This window comes from Schistocerca nitens, chromosome 2, assembly GCF_023898315.1.
Source record: "Schistocerca nitens isolate TAMUIC-IGC-003100 chromosome 2, iqSchNite1.1, whole genome shotgun sequence".
NCBI classification, from domain to species: Eukaryota; Metazoa; Arthropoda; class Insecta; order Orthoptera; family Acrididae; genus Schistocerca; species Schistocerca nitens.
In genome coordinates, this window is record NC_064615.1 from 496,198,706 (window position 1) to 496,223,459 (window position 24,754).

The window sequence follows — 24,754 nt, forward strand, 5'->3', positions numbered from 1 at the left end:
TGTTTTATTGACGTCGATCTACACTCATGCTCATAAATTAAGGTTAATTCTGTTATATGGCAAAGCAACGTTCTGGTGGGCGGTTTGCGGGTTTAAATCACCTGGGGGTATAACCATGCGGTGCATCTGACCTACAGTCTTCGCACGGTGGCGCTGGCAGCAGTCCACATACGCAGAGGTGTGTTGGTGCATGTCATAGTACGGTGCAGCGAGTAAGTGTGCAGACGTTTTCAGACGTGCTAATGGTGACTGTGTGTTGAAAATGGCTCAAAGAACACATATTGATGACGTTATGAGGGGTAGAATACTAGAGCGACTGGGGGCTGGTCAAACACAGCAGATCGTAGCACGGACCCTCCATGTGCCACAAAGTGTGATTTCAAGATTATGGCAACGGTACCAGCAGACAGAAAACGTGTCCAGGCGCTACAGTACGGGACGTCCACAGTGTACAACACCACAGGAACACCGATAACTCACCATCAGTGCCCGCAGACGGCCACGGAGTACTGCATGTAGCCTTGCTCGGGACCTTACCGCAGCCACTGGAACTGTTGTATCCAGACACACAGTCTGCAGACGGCTGAACAGACATGGTTTATTCGCCTGGAGACCTGCAAGGTGCATTCCACTGACCCCTAGTCACAGGAGAGCCCGTAAAGCCTGGTGTCAAGAACATGGTACATGCTCATTGGAACAGTGGTCCCAGCTTATGTTCACGGACGAGTCCACGTATAGCCTGAACAGTGATTCTCGCCGGGTTTTCATCTGGCGTGAACCAGGAACCGGATACCAACCGCTTAATGTCCTTGAAAGGGACCTGTATGGAGGTCGTGGTTTGATGGTGTGGGGTGGGATTATGATTGGTGCACGTACACCCCTGCATGTCTTTGACAGAACAACTGTAACAGGTCAGGTGTATCGGGACGTCATTTTGCAACAGTATGTCCGCCTTTTCAGGGGTGCAGTGGGTCCCACCTTCCTCCTAATGGATGATAACGCACGGCCCCACCGAGCTGCCATCATGGAGGAGTACCTTGAAACAGAAGATATCAGGCGACTGGAGTGGCCGCCTCTTCTCCAGACCTAAACTCCATCGAGCACGTCTGGGATGCTCTCGGTAGACGTATCGCTGCACGTCTTCAAACCCCTAGGACACTTCAGGAGCTCCGACAGGCACTGGTGCAAGAATGGGAGGCTCTACGCCAGCAGCTGCTCGACCACCTGATCCAGAGTACGCCAACCCGTTGTGCGGCCTGTGTACGTGTGCATGGTGATCATATCCCATATTGATGTCGGGGTACATGCGCAGGAAACAGTGGCGTTTTGTAGCACATGTGTTTCGGGACGGTTTTCTCAAGTTATCACCAATACCGTGGACTTACAGATCTGTGTCGTGTGTGTTCACTATGTGCCTATGCTGTTAGCGCCAGTTTTGTGTAGTGCCACGTTGTGTGGCACCACATTCCGCAATTAACCTTAATTTATGAGCATGAGTGTACACAGGGAAAACGATCACCATACTAAAATGAGGGAAATCAGAGCTCACACTGAAAGATGTAGGTGTTTCTTTTTCCCGCACGCTGCTAGAGAGTGGAATAATAGAGAATTATTGTGACGGTGACTCGATGAAACCTCTGCCAGGCACTTAAATGTGATTTGCGGGGCATACGTGTAGATGAAAGTGTAGACGTGGTTATGGTGACGAACCCAGGAGAGGTGTTGCAGGCGATGCCGTGCTGTTAGGAAAGACACTCGCGTCGGTCGTCTGTTGCCATACCCTATTAACGCCAGATTTCAAATTTCGCCTCATTGTCCTCAAGGGTACGTTCTCCTTACGTCCCACATTGATTTCTAGGTTATTTCACGTTGCCTGTCGGTTAGCCCTGAGAACTATACGCAAACGGTGCTGCTCTCGGTCGTTAAGTGAAGGCCTTCGGTCACTGCGTTGTTCGTGGTTAAGAGGTAATGTCTGAAATTTAGTAATCTCGGTTCACTCCTGAGACTGCGGATCTTGGAATATTGAATTTCGTTCGACACGAAAATTAGTCTACTTTGCTTATTTTCATTCGCTTATGTCGTGTGGTATTACATTTTGGGGTAACTCATCCCATTCTAAAAGGATATTTTTGGCTCAGAAACGGGCAGTTCGGGTAACAAGTGGTGTGAGTTCGCGAACCTCTTCTCGACGCCCGTTCACTAGTCTCGTTATTTTGACATTGGCCACTCAATATATATATTCGTTACTGTCGTTTCTTGTTAATAATATCAGCTCATCCCCAAAAATTAGCAGTTTTCACTCAGGTAATACTAGGCAGAAATCCAATCTGCGTTTGGATTACACTTCCTTGAGTCTTGTGCAGAAGGTTGTACAGTATACTGCTCCATCCATTTACAATAAGCTACCACAATAATTCAAAAGTCTTAGCAGAAATCCACGAGCTTCCAAATCGAAACTGAAGAGTTTCTTCATGGGACACTCCTTCTATTCTGTCGACGAGTTCCTTGAAAAATTAAGCTGATTCTTATATTATACTGTTTATTGGGTTTACTTAAACTTGTGGCTTGACTTTTTTAGGTTCATAAACATTTTGTTTTTAATTGTTATTACTTTTATGTTGTAATTTCATGTACTGACGCGTTCCATGACCTTGGAGATCTGTTTCCTCAATTTGGTCTTACGAAACTTGACGTGTAAATAAATAAATAAATAAATTCCCGAAATGGAATGTCCCCTGCGTCTAGCTCCACCTACCATTCCGCATTCACAGTCTTTTAGTTCCCGTCGTGCGGCCATAATCACCTCGAAACCACCATATGTATATGTGCACATCGCTATCCCATGACTTATGTCACCTCGGTGTACTGTAATAGTTGTTTCTATATATGGCCCCCATTTCCTCGTGCTATACTACTTGGCAGTAAGACATCATGATAAATCCACTTTCATCCTCAAGTTTTGCACAACAGTGTAGTAATAAATAAACAAGTAAATGCGCTGCTGTTCTACGTACAACTTCGTTTTTGAATGACGGCACACATCCTCTAAACTTATTTGAATTAAAGAATAAACTGCCATAAAGACCCTCCATAGGATAGCGTCGAATGGTCGTAAAGCGGAGGTGGTGGGTTCCAATCCCTCCTCGGCGGTAGGTTTTGGGAGAGTCACTGTTGTTTCTGTTTCCTGTAAGGATGAATTGTTGCAACGTCCGTTGCCACCCCAGTCACCAGATCTGAATATTAGTGAGCCTTTGTGGTGTACTTTGTAGAGAGTGGATCGTGAGCGCTATCCATGTGCATCACCATTACCTGAACGTGCCACTGTTTTTCAGGGAGAATGGTATATGATTACACTGAAAACCATGCTGGGTATGTATTTATCGATTGCGAGACGGGCAGAAGCTGTTTTGGATGCCAACGGTTCTCCTTCGCCGTATTAGGCATGATAGAGTGTTGTGTTTTTGGTGTCCCATATTTTTGTCCACTTCTACGAGCAGATTGATGGTATGCGCTGGAAAGCCCTTTGTCACTTATTGTTACCAATGTTTTCATGCCCTGACGTCTTGGCAAAGCTGGAGAACGATGGTACGTTGGGTCATACCATCTGGCTCAGGGCGAATAGCTACTTCGTACATTAGTTCATAGCACTCATCGTGAGAGATACATCAAATACGTGTCGCACTATCGACCAGCTCGGAATTGCCTGAGTGATGAGAATGATGAAATTGTGCTAAAGTCTACAGCTTTTAGGCCTTAAGCAGGTAATATTTCCAACATTATTGGTCATATTCTGAATAAACGAACGCGACGTCAAATTTATTTTCGGAACATCGTGTAAGGATGATGCAGGTTTTCCTATGGCTGGTGTCTGTGACACCCCCTGCATTTTTCACATGGCATACATCGGTCAGAGTCAGACCATCAGGATCGTGAATGGTCGTTGTATAGCGCTTAAACTTCGCATACCCGAGAAAATCTACGATTCCATAGCGTTTCCTTCGTATCAGTCACTTCGTGGAGATTACAGTTTGCACTTCGAACTACTAGAATAGTACTATTAGGAACGCTGTTGTCATTAAACATGCAAACGACATTAATGTAGATGGGGGTTTTTGCGTAACTCCAATTGGAATCCTGCTCTATCCCAGGGTATACAACAGAGGGGCAGATTTAGAGTTTCTTGCTCGCCTATTGTTACTTAATGTTTCGCTATCAGTATCATCTGCAATTGGTAATCTTCGATTGTGTGCTGGCGACAGATGTTACTGTGCATGTTGTCTTTCTGCGCAGGCCATCTTTTAGATTCGACGTCATCTCTCCTACAATCAAATTGCCATATACAGCGATCTTTCATTACATTTGAGTACTGGAAATGAAGGGACGTTGGCAATTGTCGTCATATCTTTAACATAAAGCTCTCAGATACCGCCACTGTATTTTGGCATTCTTGAGACGACTTTTTGTCGATACCGAATCCACACAATAAGCGGAAGTAATGATATAAAAACAAGAACTGATACCTTACATTGTTTCAAAGCGGAAGGTATAAAACTCTTTATGTTTTAAATACAATTCGGCAGTTTATCGTCTCACAAGAGAACCAAATTCACAACTGAGGCACTTTTTCGAAGATGGTTCAAATGGCTCTGAGCACTATGGGACTCAACTGCTGTGGTCATCAGTCCCCTAGAACTTAGAACTACTTAAACCTAACTAACCTAAGGACATCACACACATCCATGCCCGAGGCAGGATTCGAACCTGCGACCGTAGCAGTCGCACGGTTCCGGACTGCGCGCCTAGAACCGCGAGACCACCGCGGCCGGCTTTTTTCGAAGAAAAGTTCATAAAACAAAATGTTTGTTTGAGGTAGGGCATTTAAATACTTACTTTCAATGTATTTGAATAACAGACTGATTCTAATACACAAGTACGCAGCCGGAAAAAAATTAGTACACCTGGAAAGACGACGTCGATTTTGATCCGATGATGGCATATGCCACCCAGCGGATAGTGGCTGATACTGGCTTTAACGTCATCCGCCAACAGACAGCGTAGGAGCATACCTACCAGAGCGCTATCTGTGCCTCTCTTGATAGGGAATGCTAACAGCCACAAGAAACAGTGTGATGCAAAAGTGTGGAGCAAGCAGGGAGCCATGTCACGGAGATGCACTCGTGCTTCGTACAACCAACTGAGCGAGCCTGAAAGAGGTCAAATTGTGGCCTTCCGAATGGCGGATGGTCGTTTTGGAGGATTGCCACGCAAGTTGGACATGCTGCTTCAGTTGTGCAATCAAGCTTTTATCACTGATCACGTGAAGATTTCTCACACTTGTAGACGAAGTTTTGGACGTCTACGCAGCACAGACGCCCGACAGGATCGTCGTATTGTGAGGGTAGCAATGGTAGATCGTACAGCTACCACAGCACAGATAAGAGAGCACGTGCGCCCCAGACGTGTCGACATGAACTGTTGCGAACTGGTTATTAGCAGTGGCACTGCGGGCACGCACACCTCTAGCTTGTCTTCCACTCATGCCACAGCATCAACGTGCACGGCTGAACTGGTGTGATCAGAGTGTAACTAGGCTGTTTAGGTTTTTATGTTGGTAACGGCACGTAGCGCTCTGTATGAAAGTCGCTGGCTGTGCTGTGTGCAGTCTGTGGCTGGTTGGCATTGTTGGAATATTCGCCATTGTAGTGTTGGGCAGTTTGATGTGAACAGCGCGTAGCGTTGCGCAGTTGGAGATGAGCCGCCAACAGTGGTGGATGTGGGGAGAGAAATGGCAGAATTTTGAGAGCGGACGATCTGGACGTGTGTCCATCAGAAAGAGTAAATTTGTAATATTGGATATCATGAACTGATATATATATATATATATATATATATATATATATATATATATATATATATATATATGATGACTTTGGAACATTATTAAGGTAAATACATTGTTTGTTCTCTATCAAAATCTTTCATTTGCTGAATATGCCTATCAGTAGTTAGTGCCTTCAGTAGTTAGAATCTTTTATTTAGCTGGCAGTAGTGGCGCTCGCTGTATTGCAGTAGTTCGAGTAACGAAGATTTTTGTAAGGTAAGTGATTCATGAAAGGTATAGGTTATTGTTAGTCAGGGCCATTCTTTTGTAGGGACTTTTGAAAGTCAGATTGCGTTGCGATAAATATATTGCGTGTCAGTTTAGTGTTGATCAGAATAGGTAAAGAGAGAAATGTCTGAGTACGTTCAGTTCTGCTCAGCTGTTTGAAAAGCAAATAACGTAAGAGGTTTTCCAGCACAGTAATTCATTAATTTTCCAAAGAGGGCGTTTCAAGAGGATCACTCGGAAGATGGAATGGCGCGCTGTGCTTGCAATCGAGTGACGGGCGTTTGCTCGTACGACGTAGACCTGGTGAGCGCTGTCTCGTAGGGCGCATTCGCCTATGGCACACTGGGCCCACCCCAGACGATATGGCCTGAGGTGCGATAACTACAGCTGCCGTTCACCTTTGGTGTTTCTAAAGGGGACGCTATCCAGTGTTCACTAAGTGCAGAATGTTGTTAGATCAGTTCTTTTGCTGTTCTTGAAACAGGAGGGTGATGTGTTGCTCCAACAGGATGATGCTCGCTCGGACACTGCCCATGACACTCGACGTGCTTTGCAAGATGTGCAGCAACTTCAGTGGTCAGCATGGTCATCGGACTTGTCTCCAAAGGAGCACGTGTGGGACATTATGGGACGAGAAGTGACTGGTGCAACTCGTCAACCAACTTATCTTATAGGACTACGTGAACAGGTCGAGCAGGGGTGGAATAATGTATCCCAGGACAGTATTCGCTATCTGTACGATCGACTGGATGCAAGAGGCAGCGCTTGCATTTCCACCTGTGAAGGGTACGCCTCATACTAATATGTGTGTTTTGAGCACAGGTCGATACCTGGTACCTCTTGTACCGCTTGTGCTATTGATTTGCAGAAGTAATCATTTCATGTATTCCTCACATGCGTTGTTGCAACAGTAAATCTTCAGTAATTGAAAATTTCAAAAAGGGTGTACTAATTTTTTCCAGAAGTTTATATTTTAATATGGTGTGTATCATTATTAAGTAAATCTTTTTAAGCATTAGATATCTTAACATATGTTTTTAATGTGGAAAATTATTTTTTTGATAAATATTCATATTCCCTTTTCCCATAAATCAGAGTCAGTAAGTTATAATGTCTTTCACCAAATGTTATTTTAACTCTCATAACACATTAAAACATAACACTAATATTATTAGTAATAATACCTACGATCACGGAACATTCAGAAAGGTACAGAACTAAAATAACAAAAAGTAAATTGATAACAAAATACAACTATACAGCCAGAATACCGCTGTTTTTTCCTGTGTTCCATACATTATGATGGACAGTACGTCTGGCATAGCTACTAGTTGCTGCAGGACGTTTTGCTTGTCTTCTTCTTTTTCTTCTTCTTCTTCCTGTCCTGCATGCGTGTCTATTTTCTAAATAATGTCTCGTTGTTGGTGACTATCTTCAAGCATAATGAGTAACCACGAACTACTTTCATCACTCGTGTACTTAAATAATTCCCTGACATCGTTTTGTTTTCCTGGCTTCACTCGGTTACACGCAACTGTTGATAGTCTGAGGTTTTTCAGTACTCCATTAGTCTATGTTTCCAAAGTCGAAATGATGCGTGCGGACCTTTGTACGCTAGTCAGCCTATTACTGAACCAACTGCCCCCCCCCCCTCCCCCCGCCCGAAGCTGACCTCCACATAAGCACTCTGTAAGTTAAACTCTTCACTAAGTTAAACTCAGTGAGAAATGCTGCGCCCACACACATTAAGTAAACGCCGCCCTGACGTCTGACATTGAGATAATGAAACGAAACCTTGATAGAATATTCTACATAACCCGATGATTAATTTTAAGCAATTTCCCGGAAACGAACACATAGACCTACAGATTCTTCGTCTGGAGAATGCCTCAACTCACAGAGGTTGGGAATTAAGCTCTTTATGTATTAGTGTGATGAGTCTTGCTAAAACACTGTCGTGCCTTCTCTTTACAAAAACAAGAGTACAGAGGAACTAACCACTGAAAGAAGGGAGATGAGAGTTAACATCCCGGCGAGCTCATTAGCGTCAAGACACAAGCTCAGATTGGGGAAGAACACGGAAGGAAACTGGCCATACCTCCTTCGAATGAATCGGCCCTCCATGTACTTAAAGCGATTTACGGAACCCACGGAAATCTAAATCTTGGCGGCGAGAGTGAGATTCGAAACGCCGTCCTTCCGAATGCGAGTCCCGTGTGTCACCACAGGCAGGTGACGAGTCCCGGGCAGATGCGCGGCACAAGCAGGTGTACCCGTCTGTTATCGTTCCTGCCTGAGCAATGCAGCAACGTCGGTAAGTGCATCTCTTGCCTCATCGGATTAGCCGTATTGCGCAGCGAGACCTGGCACTTGCAAAAACGCAACTGCCTCCGCACAAGAGCTTCATAAGTATCTTGCTGAAAGGTGCACCTGACACGGGTCTGTTCCGAGAAGCTTTGTTCTGATAGCAAAACATACTATTGCGCAGTAAAGCTGTCCCTTTGTCTGCAGAAGAAGAAGCTGAATAATTTAATAGCGAGAGCGACTTACAGCTATTAAAGTAGATTTCTTTATTTATTAGCATTTGGCCATGTCAAGCCAATTATCCTTCGCACCTTCGTACAGACAGGATTTTAAAATTGCAAGGACGATACGTGTGGCTGAAATAAGCGTTATGTCACAGGCTACTTTTTTATCTGTCCATTATTTTTATTGTACCAGTAGTGGAGTTGATTTGCAGCGGCTATGTTTCCGCTCTTGAGCTTCTGATTGAAAAATTAAAATATATAAATATAAACTGCTATAAGGAAATAGGAGAACATGTCTTTAGACGTCTGCCATACTCCATTGAGCAATAATTGAGGATTGGGTATATTACCAATTTATAGCTTCATCTTACAAAAATGAAATACGCAACAAAACATCATTATGTCTTAAATTTTTTACACAAAAAGAACTGAAATATCCAACATGTATAGGAAACAAAGTGGAAACAATCATTCATCCCTTCATTGTGGACTTAGCGTCGCCAGCCGGGGTGGCCGAGCGGTTCTAGGAGCTACAGTCTGGAACCGCGCTACCGCTACGGTCGCAGCTTCGAATCCTTCCTCGGGCATGGATGTGTGTGATGTCATTAGGTTAGTTAGGTTTAAGTAGTTCTAAGTTCTAGGGGACTGCTGACCTCAGCAGTTAAGTCCCATAGTGCTCAGAGCCATTTGAACCATTTTGACTTAGCTTCAATAACGTGTATGCCCTCTGATAGCATTTATCCCTGCCTGACACCTTCGCCGCATTCTCCGCATAAATCTACGGAGATCACTATGTGGTACACGTCCCAGTTCTCCAGTGAGAGTCCACGAGAGTTCTTGGAGAGTCTGTGGTGCACAGAACGAGCAGAACACATCTGTCAGGGGTGTTCCAGATATTTGTGATGGGGTCGCGACTCGCCGTCGGAACCTGCCAACACCCGCCGCGTAGGCTCTGGCATTAGATGGAATTCGGGGCCACCACAGAGCTTGATTCAATAAACGTCCACAAAGGACAACTGCCATCTGTGTACCTCACTGGAAAACACTGGCACACAGGTACTGTGGTGTCACCGTCAGACACCACACTTGCTAGGTGGTAGCTTAAATCGACCGCGGTCCTCTAGTACATGTCGGACCCGCGTGTCGCCACTGTGTTATCGCAGGCCGAGCGCCACCACATGGCAGGTCTCGAGAGACTGACTAGAACTCGGCCCCAGTAGTACGGACGACCTAGCAAGGCGCAGTTATCCATATCTCGAGAGAGTCTCACTTGTGTTCACCATAGAGATGTACAAGAAGAAATTAAAGATAAGTATATGAGAAGCTCCGTTCTTTTCTTTATAGCTTTTACCACATATCCTGTTTCAGATTTAACGCAAGACGGCGTGAGTTGACGCGTGCCCTATCGGCTACTTCATTGTGGACTGGCTGCTCTTGTCAGTCCACAACATTGGCGACTAGGATTGAAGGATTGTTCTTTTTTCCCTTGCTTTGCTCTGAATTGCTTGTGTCATGGCTTCGCCACAATCTCCGGATGTACTGTCCGACTTTTTTCGCTTGCAGAATCAGCAGACGCAGGCGTTATTGGATGCCCTTGGACAGCTCGTCCAGGGTCAACGTGTGCTGCAATACGATGCGGCAGCCGCCGCTTCATCGCTACCGCAGCCACAACACGCCGTTGCACCGCCCTTCCGTAATTTTGATTCAACCCACGAGTCCTGGCCGGAATGGTCCCGCCAGTTCGGCTTTCATCTCGCCGCCTACAGAATTCAAGGTAATGAGCGGCAGCCGTTTTTGCTTTCTTGTGTCGGTGTGTGCACCTACCGTGTGATAGTGAAATTGTTTCCCCGACGCGACGTAGCAACTCCGTCCTACGAAGAAATTTTGTCGGCGTTAGATGCCTATTTCAAAGAAACAGTAAATGTCGTTGCCAAACGGTATACGTTCTTTCGTACAAAACGTACGGCCGGTCAGACTAATAGGGAGTGGGTTGCGACATTGCAAGGACTTACTAGGGATTGTGAATTTCAGTGTGATTGTGGCCTCCCTTATTCAGATACTATGGTGCGTGATGCAATTGCACAGAACGTTTCTGATGTTCGCATATGGGAACAGATTTTAAAACTAGTTAATCCCTCCCTTCAACAAGTGATAGACATATTGGACAGGCAAGACACACTTGACTTTGCTCAGGACTCGTTTGAAACTTCGCCAGCAGTGTGTCACATTAACCGGCCCGCCGGGCCCGCTGCACGGGACGCTAGGCGGCCCTCGCGCCCGTCAGCGCAGCAGCAGCCTAGCTCGCACACACGTGCGCCGCGTAAGCAAGCAAATGAAGTTCTAAAATCATGCCCGTGGTGTGCCACTAGACATTCGCGTGAAAATTGCCTGTCCCGCCAAGCTATTTGCTTTTACTGTCATAAGAAAGGACATGTACAAAGTGTTTGCCAGAAAAGGCTTCGATCGGACAATCACAATTATTCCAGGCCCTTTGCTTCGCGCCGGAATCGAACCGAGGACACTCAGGCTCGTGGACCTTCGCCCATGGACATTCATGTAGTTCATTCCACCCCGTCCAGTGCCACTTTATCTCACAGTGACTGTGTTCGTCCCACAACAAGTGTGCGTCGACGTCGCCGGAAATCCCGTACAGTCGCAAGTGCTTCTGTACCTGTATCAGTTCAAATTGCACGTGAACGTCGTTCTTGTCGTCAGCAGGACAATAAACTTTTTGTGGACTTAGACTTTGAAGGCAAAGTGATCCCATTCCAGCTCGATACCGGAGCTGCAGTTTCATTGCTCAATCACGCCACGTACGAACAACTGGGCGCCCCTCCGTTGCGTGCCGCGAATGTTCAGCTCAATAGTTACTCAGGGCAGCGGATACCTGTGTTAGGACAGTGCAGCCTTCTTGCAACTTACAAAGGACAAACAAAACTTGTGTCATTTTACGTTCTTCGTTCTTCTACGGCAGTGAACTTGTTTGGTTTAGATTTATTTCAGTTGTTTAATTTGTCTATCGTAAATCAGGTCCTATCAGTGAATCAGACTGTGCCTTCCGCCAGTGTTTCTCGTCTATGTGAAGAATTTGCAGACATTTTTGCACCGGGACTTGGTTGCGCTAAGAATTATGCAGCGCATTTGGAACTGAAAGCAAACGCGCAACCGAAGTTTTTCAGAGCGCGCAATGTTCCCCACGCATTGCGTGATGAGGTCGCAAGAACATTACACGATTTAGAATCTCAAGGTGTAATTGAACGTGTGCAGGCTTCTCTCTGGGCCTCACCCTTAGTAATTTTGCCAAAACCTTCCGGAAAATTGAGACTTTGTGTGGACTTCAAGGCAACTGTGAATCCACAACTTGTGACGGCAACTTTTCCTTTGCCACGCCCGGATGATCTTTTTGACAAACTGTGCCCGGGAACATATTTTTCAAAGTTGGACCTAGCAGATGCGTACTTGCAAATACCGGTGGACGAAGAATCCCAGCGCGTCTTGGTGGTAAACACGCATCTTGGTTTGTATCGCTTCAAAAGACTGCCATTCGGGTGTGCATCCGCACCTGCATTGTTTCAGCAATATTTACAAACTGTTTGTGCGTCGGTCCCTACTGCTGCGAACTATCTGGACGATATTGTGATCTCCGGAAAGACAGAAGCCGAACATTTGCAAAATCTCCGAACGTTATTTCAGGTCTTGCGACAAAATGGTCTTCGCTTGAGGAAGGACAAATGTGTGTTTTTTGCTCGGGATTTACCCTACCTGGGCCATGTCCTCAATGCCCAAGGAATACATCCGAGTCCAGAGCACCTCCGTGCCATACAGGATTTGCCGTCACCGCAGAACTTGAAACAGCTGCAGAGTGTGTTGGGGAAAATTAATTACTACCATAAATATGTTCCCCATGCCTCTTCCATTTCAGCTCCGCTTCATCGCTTACGCCGTAAAGGTGTTCCGTTCGTCTGGACGACGGAATGCGAACGCGCCTTTCGCCAGTTGAAATCGGCGTTGCTTTCACATACTTGCCTTACGCCATTCGATCCCCGAAAACCCCATTTGTTGATGGTAGATGCATCGGATTTCGGGATCGGTGCTGTGCTTGCGCACAAAGATGGATCGCATGATCGCCCTATTGCCTTTGCGTCAAAATTGCTCTCATCTGTGCAAAGAAATTATTCCCAGATAGAGAAAGAAGCTTTGGCTCTCGTATTTGGTGTTACAAAGTTTCATGATTTCTTGTATGGTCGTCACTTTACCATCCTCACAGACCACAAACCTTTGACATCGCTTTTTCATCCGAACACGCCTGTACCTCCACGTACAGCGCAGAAATTCATTCGCTGGTCTATTTTTCTCTCGCAGTACCGCTACGATATCTTGTATCGGTCCACTGCTAAGCACGGAAACGCTGATGCGTTGTCCCGTTTGCCTGTTGCCGAGGATAAAGCATTCGATTCTTCCGAACTTGCTTGCATGTTCATTGATGCGGAAACCGATGACGTGGTCGAATCGTTTCCGATTGATTTTCGTCGTGTAGCTACGGCCACAGCTGTTGACCCTGTCCTTGCTACTGTTTTGCGTTTTGTTGCTACGCAATGGCCCTTGTCAAAGTCAGGGATCGAGGATCCGTTGGTTCGCCGATTTTTTGCTCACAAGGAGAGACTTTTTGTACGACGTGGTGTTTTGTTGTTGCGTTCTGATAATGATCAGTCTCGGGTTGTGGTCCCACGTTCGTTACAGTCCTCTGTCTTAAAGCTTCTCCACCAAGGACATTGGGGTATAGTGCGAACGAAACAACTTGCTCGTCAGCACTGTACTTGGTTCGGAATCGATGCTGCGATTACGCATATGTGCTCTTCTTGCGTGGCGTGTGCCGAACACCAGGCCGCCCCGCCGCGGAAATTCTTTGCATGGCCGACAACCACTTCCCCTTGGCAACGCTTGCACATCGATTTTGCTGGTCCATTCTGGAATGCTCGATGTTTGGTTGTGGTCGATTCTTTCAGTCATTTTCCGTTTGTTGTCCGGATGTCTTCAACGACGTCATCTGCCACCATCCAAGCGTTGTCCGCTATTTTTTGCATTGAAGGTCTACCACAGACTATTGTTTCCGACAATGGCCCACAATTCATGTCTGCAGAATTTCAGTCGTTCTGCAAGGCCAATGGTATTCAACATCTGACATCCGCACCATTTTCGCCTCAGTCAAACGGTGCCGCTGAACGATTGGTCCGGACTTTCAAGTCACAGATGTTGAAGTTGAAAGAGTCGCATTCTCGAGAGGACGCATTGTTGCTCTTTTTGTCCTCGTATCGCTCTCAGCCCCGCGATGGTCGCTCGCCGGCTGAGTTGCTCCATGGTCGTTCTCATCGAACCTTGATGTCTTTGCTGCATCCGCCGCATCAGGTTCCTGTGCTGCGCCAGACTCCTGCTTTTGCTCCTGGCGACGTTGTCTATTATCGCAACTATCGCGGCTTACGGCGTTGGCTCGCAGGGCGCATTCTTCGCTGCCTCGGCCGCGCGATGTATTTGGTTTTGGGGGCCTCTGGTGAGGTGCGTCGGCATCTCAATCAGCTGCGCCTCTGTCGTCGCCTGGGTTCTGCCGCTCCCCGTCTGCTTTCAGCGACGGGGCCGTCAGGTCAGCGCCCTGGGGACCCATCTACTGGCTCGCCTCATCCCCAGGTGTTCCCGACGCTGCCTTCCATTTTGCCTCATGGCGCCGCACCGCCGCAGCCGCCTCCGGCGCCGCCCGCGGTGGACGCGTCGCTGCAACCGCCACGCGCCTCCCTGGGTCACGCGCCGCCGCTTGCTTCCCGTGACCAGCCGTCCTCCGCCATGGAACTATTGCCCGCTCCGGACCAGATGTCGTCATCGCGCGTCGGATTCCCCGACGCCATGGAGGTCGACCCTTCGGCCCCTCCTGTCTCATTACGGGCGCATACACCGCATGTTGACGTGCACCCTGGACTAGGTTTTCAGGCGTTTCCTAGCTCCCCTCGGACCGAATGGCAGGGTGCAGGTGGCACAGCCTCGCCTGTTGTTAGGCTCCCCACCTCATCGCCTACGTCAACATGGGGTCCTCCCCACGGCGGACGGAAGCCTTATAACACGACCGTTCTCCGATTTGCGGGGGAGGAATGTGGTGTCACCGTCAGACACCACACTTGCTAGGTGGTAGCTTAAATCGGCCGCGGTCCTCTAGTACATGTCGGACCCGCGTGTCGCCACTGTGTTATCGCAGGCCGAGCGCCACCACATGGCAGGTCTCGAGAGACTGACTAGAACTCGGCCCCAGTAGTACGGACGACCTAGCAAGGCGCAGTTATCCATATCTGGAGAGAGTCTCACTTGTGTTCACCATAGAGATGTACAAGAAGAAATTAAAGATAAGTATATGAGAAGCTCCGTTCTTTTCTTTTTAGCTTTTACCACATATCCTGTTTCAGATTTAACGCAAGACGGTGTGAGTTGACGCGTGCCCTATCGGCTACTTCATTGTGGACTGGCTGCTCTTGTCAGTCCACAATAGGTACTCACTTCCTTCTGAGTGGTCTTGAGTTTGTAAAGCACAACCAATGGATGGCGAATGATTTTATTTGTTGCCTGCATTGAAAGCGAAGATCTGAAGCCATACAATAACACTACAGATATCCCCTGTATCAAACTAGATTTAACATACCGCACGCTGATACACGTGTGTCTCCTAATTCTTCTGAACAGTTTATACACATTGATAGGAATAGAAACGATGATCTGAGCTTGATGAGGTGATGTGTGCAGTCTTCATCTCTGAGAGTGGTGGTGCTACGGGGCTCATGGTAACAACGTATAAGTGAGGGACTAAGGTGTAGATGTGACTGAAAACAAAGATCGTATGAGAAAGCATGTGGGAAGAGAGATGTAGCTGTAGATAGGATTGCAACTATGTAAAGAAAAGGTGAATTGGAACCTTTATTTGGAATGAAAATGTGGGCTAGGTTCATACAGGGTGACAGTTATTGAACTATATGAAATATAATCGTCATAACTTCTGAACGGTTTGCGTTAGGACCTTTAAACCGCACGGTTGACCGCGGGGCATGATGAGAATTAGTATGGTTTGGTTTAGTGACGAAATCCACTTTCATTTAGATGAGTTCGCCAACAATTGGCGCATTTTGGGGACTGGGAATCCGCATTTCGTAATCGAGAAGTCTCTTCACCCTCAACAGGTGACTGTGTGGTGTGCAATGTCCAGTCACAGAATAATCGGTGCAATATTCCTTGATGGCATGGTGACTGCCGAACGATACGTGAAAGTTTTGGAAGATGATTTCATCCCCCTTATCCAAATTGATGCTGATTTCGACAAGATGTTGTTCATGAAAGACGGAGCTCGATCCCATAGAAGCAGTAGAGTGTTTGATGTCCTGGAGGAGCACTTTGGGGACCGCATTCTGTCTCCGGAATACCCAGGCTACTGGCATGGGCCTCGATTGGCCGCCAGTTTCTCTGGATCTGAACACATGCGACTCCTTTTTGTCGAACTTTATTAAAGACAAGGTGTATAGTACTAACCCCAAAACTATTGCTAAGTTGAAAACAGCCATTCTGGTGGTCATCGACAGCATCGATGTTCCGACTCTTCAGCGGGTCATGCAGAATTTCCCCTATTCTTCTGCGCCAAAGCATCGCTAATGACGGCAAGCATATAGAACATGTCATAACCTCCATTCGAATATCTATAGTGACGTTCACATGTTGAATAAAGAATGTGGACGCCGTAGTTTGTAACTAATTTACGTTTTTTCTCATATGGCTCAATAATTGTCAACCTGTAGGATGGTTAGCGCTCTTTAATATCTTCTGAGGGTGAGAGAGGAAGGTTGTTGAAATTAGCCGGAAAAAGAGAACGTGGAGTGTGTGGAGATGCAAGGAAGGTGAGACGTTGTGCCTGAGATGAGGGAGAAGGTCAGCGTTCTCAACATTGCGCGATACAGAGGTGTGCTGAAAGTCAAAAGGTTCAAATGGCTCTGAGCACTATGGGACTCAACTTCTGAGGTCATCAGTCCCCTATAACTTAGAACTAGTTAAACCTAACTAACCTAAGGACATCACACACATCCATGCCCGAGGCAGGATTCGAACCTGCGACAGTAGCGGTCTCGCGGTACCAGACTGCAGCGCCTAGAACCTCACGGCCACTTCGGCCGGCTGCTGAAAGTCAATTTTGCGGGAAACAGAACTGGTGAGGAGGTGTCTGAAGAGGCGGAGGAAAGGGAACTTCGTCTGGGACAAGGATTGCGAGGTTCGAGCGGGAAGGGAGAGAGAGAGAGAGAGAGAGAGAGAGAGAGAGAGAGAGAGAGAGAGAGCAAGGGAGGAGAAAGGAAGACGCAGTGCATAGCGCTCAAGTATTTCAAAGAAGAAGTAAAACTTGAGAAGGGTGGAAAGTATGCAACATTTGCATAGTTGACCATGGAGCCGATGAGAGCCTTTTTCGTATGTATGATAGTTAAGGGATTTACAACCCATTTCCGGTCTGTCGTTACTTTTGGAATGTTTATTACCAAACTCTAGGTACATGCTAAAACTAAGTAATTACAATTACAAAAAAAAATGGTTCAAATGGCTCTGAGCACTATGGGACTCAACTGCTGTGGTCATAAGTCCCCTAGAACTTAGAACTACTTAAACCTAACTAACCTAAGGACAGCACACAACACCCAGCCATCACGAGGCAGAGAAAATCCCTGACCCCGCCGGGAATCGAACCCGGGAACCCGGGCGTGGGAAGCGAGAACGCTACCGCACGACCAGGAGATGCGGGCAATTACAATTACAGAACTTTACAAACTGTATATGAGCTCTGACTGAAAATTCAATGTGGTGTGGATATACACACACTGCATCAGAGTCTCTGAATATCATGATATGAAATCAAAGAGGGCCTCGATATGTTACTGGTTACTTTCTTGCAGATGTCAGTTAATATGAGTCCGAGTTAGCGAAGAATCAGCTAGCTTACTGGAGAATTGTGAACAATTTGCTGACCAGGCACATCCGCGATATTTTTTAATGGACTATTTGACGAACTGGCGTGGCAAGTCGGGGAACCAAAGACAGCTATATTTCGAAGGCATTTACTGGTCAGGAATTGTCTTGCTGCAATATAGGTTGCGCATTTGCTTAAGAAGGTCAAGCACACTGACGCTCAAAGGATGTTTGTTACCCACCTGGTGCAATGTGGTAGTGTACTGCCTTACCTCGGGATGACGCTCTCAGCAACACAAGGGCCCCAGGTCTGTACTTCCCAACAGTGAAGCGAGCGATTTCCTCGTACGTCACGTACAGTAGAGCGAACGTCCATTGCAAAATGCTGTACTATAAAACCTAAAGAATCATCTGAATTTTCCTGATAGCCTAGGCTCAAATCGTTGTTGTTTTTAGGATCAACTTTCTTCGAAAATCGATAGGGACGCCATACGCCTACTGAACGGCTTTCAATTAAAAGCGAGTGCACCGTAACTAATTGCTCAAAAAAGTTTATTACCATATTCATGACTTGTTAGCTGGTGTTTCTTGTCGGAAACATCTTTGTCTAAATTGCAGTTGACCAGAGAGCCCTCTGAAAGGGACTGTCCGGCCCCTGTACTCTGTTTAGCAAGTCAGCACGTCTCGAAGGATTATTTAAAAAGTAGACCGTGCGTGCATTGTTAGTTTATGGCTACAGCGAATCCTCGCCCAGTGGAAAGTCCAAACTGAATGGTAAAAAAACGCAGATGACTCCAGTACATAAAAAAGGTCAAAGAACTGACTCGCCTAATTACAGACCAGTACCCTTAAAATAGTTTGCTGCAGAATTTTTGAACAAATTCTGAGTTTGAATATAATAAATCTCCTATACGGAAGGTACCAGGTAAATTTCACATTCCTAGATTTCCGGAAAACATTTGACATTGCGCCTCACTACAGACTGTTGACGAAGGTGCAAGAACCCCCCACTCGTACTAAACCTCCAGAAATGTCTCAATTTAGCCGGTGAGGAGGTTGTAGAGAGTTTCAGGGAGAGCATAAGGGAACAATTGACAGGAATGGGGAAAGAAATACAGTAGAAGAAGAATGGGTAGCTCTGAGGGATGAAGTAGTGAAGGCAGCAGAGGATCAAGTAGGTAAAAAGACGAGGGCTAATAGAAATCCTTGGGTAACAGAAGAAATATTGAATTTAATTGATGAAAGGAGAAAATATAAAAATGCAGTAAATGAAGCAGGCAAAAAGGAATACAAACGTCTCAAAAATGAGATCGACAGGAAGTGCAAAATGGCTAAGCAGGGATGGCTAGAGGACAAATGTAAGGATGTAGAGGCTTGTCTCACTAGGGGTAAGATAGATATTGCCTACAGGAAAATTAAAGAGACCATTGGAGAGAAGAGAACCACTTGTATGAATATCAAGAGCTCAGATGGCAACCCAGTTCTAAGCAAAGAAGGGAAGGCAGAAAGGTGGAAGGAGTATATAGAGGGTTTATACAAGGGCGATGTACTTGAAGACAATATTATGGAAATGGAAGAGGATGTAGATGAAGATGAAATGGGAGATAACATACTGCGTGAAGAGTTTGACAGAGCACTGAAAGACCTGAGTCGAAACAAGGCCCCGGGAGTAGACAACATTCCATTAGAACTACTGATGGCCTTGGGAGAGCCAGTCATGACAAAACTCTACCATCTGGTGAGCAAGATGTGTGAGACAGGTGAAATACCCACAGACTTCAAGAAGAATATAATAATTCCAATCCCAAAGAAAGCAGGTGTTGACAGATGTGAAAATTACCGAACTATCAGTTTAATAAGTCACAGCTGCAAAATACTAACGCGAATTCTTTACAGACGAATGGAAAAACTGGTAGAAGCGGACCTCGGGGAAGATCAGTTTGGATTCCGTAGAAATGTTGGAACACGTGAGGCAATACTAACCTTACGACTTATCTTAGAAGAAAGATTAAGAAAAGGCAAACCTATGTTTCTAGCATTTGTAGACTTAGAGAAAGCTTTTGACAACGTTAACTGGAATACTCTCTTTCAAATTCTGAAGTTGACAGGGGTAAAATACAGGGAGCGAAAGGCTATTTACAATTTGTATAGAAACCAGATGGCAGTTATAAGAGTCGAGGGGCATGAAAGGGAAGCAGTGGTTGGGAAAGGAGTGAGACAGGGTTGTAGTCTCTCCCCGATGTTATTCAATCTGTATATTGAGCAAGCAGTAAAGGAAACAAAAGAAAAATTCGGAGTAGGCATTAAAATTCATGGAGAAGACGTAAAAACTTGGAGGTTCGCCGATGACATTGTAATTCTGTCAGAGACAGCAAAGGACTTGGAAGAGCAGTTGAACGGAATGGACAGTGTCTTGAAAGGAGGATATAAGATGGTTCAAATGGCTCTGAGCACTATGGGACTCAACTGCTGAGGTCATTAGTCCCCTAGAACTTAGAACTAGTTAAACCTAACTAACCTAAGGACATCACAAACATCCATGCCCGAGGCAGGATTCGAACCTGCGACCGTAGCGGTCTCGCGGTTCCAGACTGCAGCGCCTTTAACCGCACGGCCACTTCGGCCGGCGAGGATATAAGATGAACATCAACAAAAGCAAAACTAGGATAATGGAATGTAGTCAAATTAAATCGGGTGATGCTGAGGGGATTGGATTAGGAAATGAGACACTTAAAGTAGTAAAGGAGTTTTGCTATTTAGGGAGTAAAATAACTGATGATGGTCGAAGTAGAGAGGATATAAAATGTAGACTGGCAATGGCAAGGAAATCGTTTCTGAAGAAGAGAAATTTGTTAACATCGAGTATAGATTTAAGTGTTAGGAAGGCGTTTCTGAAAGTACTTGTATGGAGTGTAGCTATGTATGGAAGTGAAACATGGACGATAACCAGTTTGGACAAGAAGAGAATAGAAGCTTTCGAAATGTGGTGCCACAGAAGAATGCTGAAGATAAGGTGGGTAGATCACGTAACTAATGAGGAGGTATTGAATAGGATTGGGGAGAAGAGAAGCTTGTGGCACAACTTGACTAGAAGAAGGGATCGGTTGGTAGGACATGTTTTGAGGCATCAAGGGATCACAAATTGAGCATTGGAGGGCAGCGTGGAGGGTAAAAATCGTAGAGGGAGACCAAGAGATGAGTACACTAAGCAGATTCAGAAGGATGTAGGTTGCAGTAGGTACTGGGAGATGAAGAAGCTTGCACAGGATAGAGTAGCATGGAGAGCTGCATCAAACCAGTATCAGGACTGAAGACCACAACAACAACAAGAGGTATACAGCATAAATGGCCACGTTTTCCCACCCGACTTCTGCGATAATTAAGTCCGTCCTTGAACTGACTTAGTGAACAGCCGCGTGGGAATTCTTCCTACCTCTTATGTGGAGAAGCTCTCGTAGTCTTATTGCAGAGCCGCAGCAGCGCTGTCGGGTTCTGAAAGTGCAATACTATTGTCTATGTTTTTCGCAATGAAGCAGGAAGAATTTTTTTATGCCAACAGTTTTTTACGCGGGATGCCATTATGATACATTTATTTAAGAAGCACTGTAAAATGAACTTGCTCACACAGATTGTAAGCCAACTATTGACGGTACGAGAGCATGGTCTACCGGATGACTAGATCGAGATGCATTGTATCGACGACTGCCGACCATGGCGAACTGTCTGTAACTTGAGCGTATAATCGGTGTAGTTTGTTTAAGATCGTAAATGTTCGGTTATGCCAAAGTTATTCGTTTATTTATTAATATCAACGTTTTCTGGCACAGTGAAATTACAGTAAGATGGTATTTATGATCCGTAGACTCCTCCTAATGTCTGAGTGGCAAAAGGCAACTTTTGTTGCATCAGAATAAATGTATTTCCCTATGTATCTCTTTGCTGACGTCAAGAGCGATTTCTGCCTCGGTACATCATCTCACTGGTTCTGAAAGCGCCAGATCATCAACCGCCTCTGCTAACCAACGTGGGAACCTACCTCTCGTTCATTACTTTGTACGTACTACAATGCTGATACAATGACTTCGTGTATGTGAAATAGCAAAACAGAAAATAAAATAAAATACGCTCTTATCTGCAAATAAGGGGTACCTTACAAAGGCGAATGTCCAGCTTCGGTTTATTGGGAGACTTTGGAAAAGTGTAGCTTATCCATAAAGCAGACGGCGTATAGAACGCTGGTGCGACCCATTCTTGAGTACTATTCGATTATTTGTGATCCCCAGGAGGTCAGTTTGAGGGAAGACATCGAAATATTTCAGAAATGTGCTACTTGATTTGTTACCAGTAGGTTCGATCAGAAAGCTAGTATTTTGAGGTGCTTCGTGAACGCAAATGCGAATCTCACTCCGGAAGACGATGCTCTTTTTGCAACTGCACTATTGGACATATATAGCGAACCGGCATTTAGGACCATTGCAAAACGATTCTACTGCTGCCAACCAACATTTCGCATAAGGACTATGAAGATAAGATGCGAAAAATTGGGGCTCGTGTAGATGCTTTTAGATAGTCTTTTTCCCCTCGTTCTGTTTACGAGTGGGACAGGAAAAGAAATGACTAGCAGTGGTACAGGGTACCCTCCACCACGCATCGTACGGTGTAGAAGTAGTTGTAGAAATACTGACAGCACGCGAAGATGACTGCCACATTGGTGGGCACAACAGGACGCGATTCAAACATTCAGCCGTACTAGTAATATTGGAGATCCGCCTGTAAGAGACGGAAATCATCCAAATGATTCCAAGTGGGCACGAATGGGACCAGCTGAAACTCGTGCGTCGTCGAAGGTACCCTCGTAGTATACTGGATGATCTCAGGAGACCCGTCCAGAGGTTCAGTTAACTAAATAAACGCTTCTTTAGTGAGTAAACTACAAGACTTAAGTTGGTATCAATCATCAAGCAGATAATTCCTTAACATATTTCAGGCACGACGCGCATGTTTTGATCTGATGTATATTCGAATCCTGAGTCGTTAAATGTAACCTTTAGATCACGTACGATTTTTCCATTGTAAGGCCCAACATCACACTTTAAATTCATCATTTGCTATGGCTTGTATCATTTCAGTCAACAGGTCTTTACTAACGTCCGGGTCGAAGTTATAATAAATAGGCCGCACTCGTTTTCCTACTAAACTTGTGATGACCATAACTTGAACATTATTCTGGGGTTCTCTCACAATTTCCTTTACGGAGTAAAAAAAAAGCTCACGTTAACATGCATTTCAAGAAAGCTAAGAATTACGTCCATTTAAAATTTAGATGGTAACTTTTCTTGGATTTTCATGATATTAAGGCTCCAATCAATAAAATCTGATGGAACCGCTTACTGCCTGAGTCTTCATTTAATAGTGACTGCTCTAGGAAGATGACTTAGCAATACACTCGTGGGACAACACAAAGTGAAATTGCAGCCCTCGCAATATCTTCGTCAGCAATTAGTACTGCGTCCTTTCATAACCATTTGTTGATGACAGTCAGAAAAAGAACGCTCAGTGACTTTTTGAAAATGTTTTATTTTAAGTAACTCAATATTACACCGAGAGAGACGATCCTGCATATCTGTAAACCTCTGCCTAAATTCTTTTATCTCTTTTCCTCATAATTTCTGGTTAATGTTTCTCTACTGGTCGTTTCTTGATTACTTGGTAATACATTTACCTGCAAAATCTCTTCCACTCCTTTAAGATAAATTTTGTTTCGTGCCAGAATTTTTCTCTCATTATTAGGCTGGTTATTAATTCCAAAATCAACTCTGGAAGATGGAAATATAATTAGAACAGCTTCAGGCTTCAGTTTCGGAGAAAGATACAATGTTCACTTTACAAATCCCTTTAAATATCCATATCAACAAAATGTATTGAGCGCGCACAAGAATTTATAAATTTTTGTTTCGTCTTTTTGTTCTTCGGAAATTTATGGAACTTTAACCTCTTTTCGTTGCCTACAGTGGGTAGTACAACTAGCCTTCGCAGAGCAAGACGTTATTTTTCAAAGAAATCCGCCGGCCGGGGTGGCCAAGCGGTTAAAGGCGCTACAGTCTGGAACCGAGCGACCGCTACGGTCGCAGGTTCGAATCCTGCCTCGGGCATGGATGTGTGTGATGTCCTTAGGTTAGTTAGGTTTAAGTAGTTGTAAGTTCTAGCGGACCGATGACCTTAGAAGTTAAGTCCCATAGTGCTCAGAACCATTTGAACCAAAGAAATCCGTATTCCTGACATACACTCAGAACGTCTCGATATACTGGTAACTGTAGCGTAACTCCGCACTTTTTCGTCAGTCATCGATATGAGCTGATACTTACCTGAACAGCGTTGTATCCACGCAATGACGTCTCAGTAACTTAACGCCAGCGGTGGGCCACTGAGCAGTGCCTGGGTTGGCTGTGACGTCCGCGTGATCCTTACGCTGTCTCTAGTAGCAAAGACATGATCCGGACATGCAGTTCTCATCGTGATATTGCAGATCCGCGTTTTTCACCACCGGAATATCTGCGAGTAAGTGTGGGCTTTGAGTCTATATCTGCTCCTGTGTATGCCTCACAATCCAGTAAGTGATTTTGGAATCTCTGTCTCACCATGACGTAAATCAGCTGCTACTTCCCGTGTCTCAAGGCCTCTTCCAAGTGATTTTTGGACAGTGTATTCGCTACTACCAGCTGAAGATTTCTCCAAAACTATTCATCTTCCTCCTCTGTCATTCTTAATAACATCATCTACAGTTCCTTCCCCTGCGACAGCATTCCAGTCCCCCATGATTATTGGATTATCATCTAACTTCACATACTGAGTTACTCATTCAGTGCCCTCATATGCTCTCCCCATCGTATGTTCTGCTTGTGACGTCTTCATGTATACTTGGATTATCATTGGTGTGGGTTTGCAGTCGATTCCGATAAGAATAATGCTTTACCTGAATTGTTCGAAGCACACGCTCTCTTACCTACCTTCTTATTCACTATCAATCCTACTCCAGTTACAACATTTTCTGTTGCTGTTGATGTTACCCTGCATTCGTCTAACCAGAAATCCTTACATCCTTCTCATTTCGTTGCACTGGCCTCCGCTATATCTAGACTGAAACTTG